The following is a 4,221-nucleotide window of genomic DNA, read 5'->3' as shown; positions in this document are numbered from 1 at the left end:
CAGAGTTCGGGGACCCGCACGCACCACAGGGGAGGAGGAGGCGCGTTCTCGGGCTTAGGAAGCCCAATTAAAAGTACTGGGAAAAAAAAAAAACAGGACGCGGAGTTAGGAGTGCTGTAGCGCAATGCGGAGCTAACTGTGAGGCAGGACGTTTTTGAAAACTAAAGCTCTGTAACTGAAATATATTCCTGACCCAGGGGTTAGTTCTGAAATTGCTTTCCTAGTATCTATGCATCTTTTCCCGAGCGGTGAGCACTAAATAAAATAACTTTTTTTGACGTTATTCACGCTTTAAATACTCTTTCATTCGTTTAACTCTTTGTAGTTGTGCAGTTTGTGTGGTGTTTGGTTAAGTCATTATATCGCAGATAAAGCCCCCCCAAGAATGATGAATGCAAATCAAACGAAACATACAGAGCTTTCTTTTAAATACAAATTGAGTATCCCCCGCTGTGTCGCGGGAGACCAGGGTTCGATTCCCCGACGGAGAGGTAAGACAGTCTTTAAACACTCCCCTCCCTCCGGGGAGTGAATGAATCATCAGTCCAACGAGATAAAAGAATTGTTTTTAATTGCATTGTCGTAAAAAGATTGGATTGTCGTTTTATCTATCCGCGTCTTCAGAGATCTTTTGGACGAAGTAATGGTGATCAGACTGTAGTGGGTCTACCGTTCAAAACCATCGATTTTGTAGTGCAGAAACTTGACAATGTCACAGAAATGTACGCTGGTGGGTGCGAATTCCTTATATACGACACGCAAACTTAATCACTGTGCACATTCACTTAAGTTACGTTAAAATCGCATTTCAGTTTCGCCAAGAGAGGACGTAATTGCCTGTCCTAACACAAACAAAACAACAACTTGACGTACATGGTGGTCTTAAATTTGCCGGATGACATGGTTTTGGGGGCAGAGAGTTACTGTTTAAATGACTTGTTACAAAAATACTGCGTCTGCAGGATGTGTTCGATGTCCAAGTTTCAACCCCAGTAGATGGCGAGGACTAGAGTAAATACCAGGTTTACAAACTGCCCGACGTATGTGGGAGGACCCGGGCAGAACATCGCACCGAAAGCGGCGCCTCTAAAAAACAGCGGGGATCTCCTCTAATGTGGATGCGTGTGGCCCGAGCAGAGGGCGGTGGGTAGTGACCTCAGTAAATTACAGAGGGATGATTTGTCTCTTATTCCACTATTTAAGAGAACCTCCTTAAAAGAAGGAGGGAACAACTATGCTGTGGAAAAGCATGTTTTACGAATGACGGGGGAAACCGTCAAGCGCCTATTTGTACGCAGTCATGTACCAAGCCATTAATGGCAGGGCACCAAGATGGCCAGGAAAACATATTTGAGAGTTAAAGACGTTCGAGTAGGGAGCTGTGTCAGCCTGCCTAGGCTGCAAAGGAACAAGTAAAGGTTTATTCCAGACTGAAAAGAAAAAGAGACACGTTTTGGCTTCAGCATGGAATAAACCTTTACTTGTTCTTTGGTATATTTGTGAGTTAGCTCACACTTTTATTGGTCAGTACTACACAGTGATGTCAGACACATTGTCAGACATGCCCAGAGTGCCAGAAGACTAGAGCTGTCCCTAGATCTGACAGAGCGCCTTCCAATCTCAAGCGAACTCAATAGCTATGGGCATTGATGGACCTCTGGAGAAAAGTAGTTCTGGGTACCAGTTTCTATAAGTAATCTGTGCCTACACACCGTTTCCTAGAGGCATTTAATACTTTCAAAACACATCTGCTGTAGCCACCCCCTAGTAACCTAGATGTGACATCTAATGTACATACCAACAGCAATGCCAGACCAGGCTGTCCACTGGCTGAAACAGCATCTACAACATGCACGATATAGCTGTTAAAACTTGGTGTATACAAAAAATATTTCTACATGATACTAGTGTGTGGCACAGATAAGAACGACAGACCGTTAACTGACATACTTTTCAATTTCCCCAGCAGTTTCAGATGGGTCCAGGACAGGCGACGGCACATATATTTATGTAATCCTTGTTGTAGGAAAAGAGTCCTATTGTAGTGCAAAGCCTCAAAGTGTCTTGCTTTTTGTCATTCTTTGCATTAATGGTTGACAACTATAGCTGAATTGGTCTAGACGGTTCTGTTCAGAAAAACTCTCTGTGCTCATCTTGATGTTAATCCCGTTCCAGGGAGAAGGGATTTAAGGGCAGACATGAGGACCCCCCTAGTTGAGAAGCCATTGGGATCAACTGTCAAAAAGTAATTACTTAACCTTTCACCTTGATTGGGATTCTGTTCGGCTCCCAGTAGATGAGTCGGCTTTGATCCTGTTGGAGATTTTGCTGCAGTGACAGTGACTCAGATGCAGTGTCAAACACAGTGGGAAAGTGCAACAGACAGCACAGCTATAAGAACACACAGCACGGCTATAGGAAGGGCTGTGCGTGACAAGATCATAGGAGCAGCCACACACAAGAAGAGGCCTTTCGACCCATCCCATTTGGCAGTCGATAATTGATTCAAGATCTCCTCCTGCTTTTTCTTCAAGGAAACCATTGTTATCAACTTCAACAACATGGCTAAGTAGCACACTCCCACAACCCGTTGCGTAAAGAAATGCCTTCTGTTCTCTGTGTCAAATACACTTTTGTGTGGTTTCCATGTACATCCACTGGTTTGTATTTCACTGTTCATTTGGTAAAACAATCCACTGGGTTCACTTTGACAGTGCCTTTGGGAATTGTGGATGCTTGTAGTTAGCTCCCCTCGAAAGGCTTCTGTGTTCAAGACTAAAAAACTTCACTTGTTTTAGCTTTATTGTTATCGTTAATAGTTTAGAGCTAATACAATCATGTAAAGAGAACTGATCACGTTAAATTATTATATGACCAAAAATCGATTGCTGGTCAGTATTATCAAAGGAAATCGCTTAAAAATGTCCTCAATTATACTCGCTATTGGTGAAGTGCTGTAAACATCGCCATCTACTGGAAATAAGTGGAATTTCTCCCTTTCCCGAGCGGCGAAGTGCTTCACTCCCTTCATTAGTCGGAAGAATATTGCGAAACTGGGAACTGGGATTTAGTGATTTCTTAAATAATTAATTCATCTTAGTTTATTTGTCATTGGAGCTGAGGATTAAAGGATCGCCTTCAATCACCCTGAGCACAACTCACGGAACACGTCTTGAAAAAATGAGAGACCAAATTAAAATTAATTGGAACATAACTCCCAAGTATTTTAAGCAGATTTGCTCTTTAAGAGATTATTTTTTTTCTAGAACTATTAAATAATGTAGCCAGGTTGCCATACCACACCAAGGTTTAAACATTTTTTAGACCTTACACCCTGGACTGGACACCTGTTAGAAGAAACCGTCTTTTATTATCGAAAGTCTATCTGAACTCACTCTGTATTTAAGTTATTTCGGTATACTGTGCGCAGAAAATACATTTAAATTTAAGCGGAAGCAAAAGTAATGTGCCAAGTGTTGTACAAGACTAAAATAGTAAAAAAATAATCTGTAGCAGGTCGTTAATAGGATTAAAATAAAATGAATTAGCAATGTTATTTACTGGTAGCTCAACTTTGCAGTACGGGACAAAATGTCCAGTAAACCACTAATCACATTGTTTGCTGACCTTAAACAGCTTATTGCGAATTTAGCAGGCAACGACATCAAGTCTGAATGAAATTGTGAACATTCCTAACGGTTAACCATATGCAATAAGGTAATTAAAGTACTATAACTCATTTTAAAAAATGAAAGTATCTTGGTTGGGATTAAAATAATTTTATAGCAAGTTTTAGAATTGAACATGTATATCAGTGGCTGTACATGTCGACGAATGCTAAGAGAAGTGTTGGAGCCGGTGTAAAATCACAAGGGTCACACTTAATCATGTTGAAGCGGTGACGCCTGTCTCAATTGTACAGTGTCCTGGAACTGAAGCTGTTATTTAGACAGTCTGAAATCCCACTGACACAAGAAACCACACCGTTTGAGAATGACAGGGAACCGGTTGATGGAGTACTGTGGTCCTGGGTTCAATTCTTAAACCTGGGGTGCTCTCTGTGTGGAGTTTATAAGTCCTCTCCTTGTGTGTGTGGGTTTCCTCTCACCATTCAAGATCATACTAGTAGATTATTTAGCTTCTTGAAAAATCACCCTTAGGTGCCTGCTGTGTGATTGACCTGTATCCCATTCAGGATGGACCCTGCCCTGTCCCTGTTGA

The sequence above is a fragment of the Lepisosteus oculatus genome, chromosome 22 (assembly GCF_040954835.1).
Source record: "Lepisosteus oculatus isolate fLepOcu1 chromosome 22, fLepOcu1.hap2, whole genome shotgun sequence".
In the NCBI taxonomy this organism is placed as follows: Eukaryota; Metazoa; Chordata; class Actinopteri; order Semionotiformes; family Lepisosteidae; genus Lepisosteus; species Lepisosteus oculatus.
Note: the sequence above shows the minus strand (reverse complement) of the source record.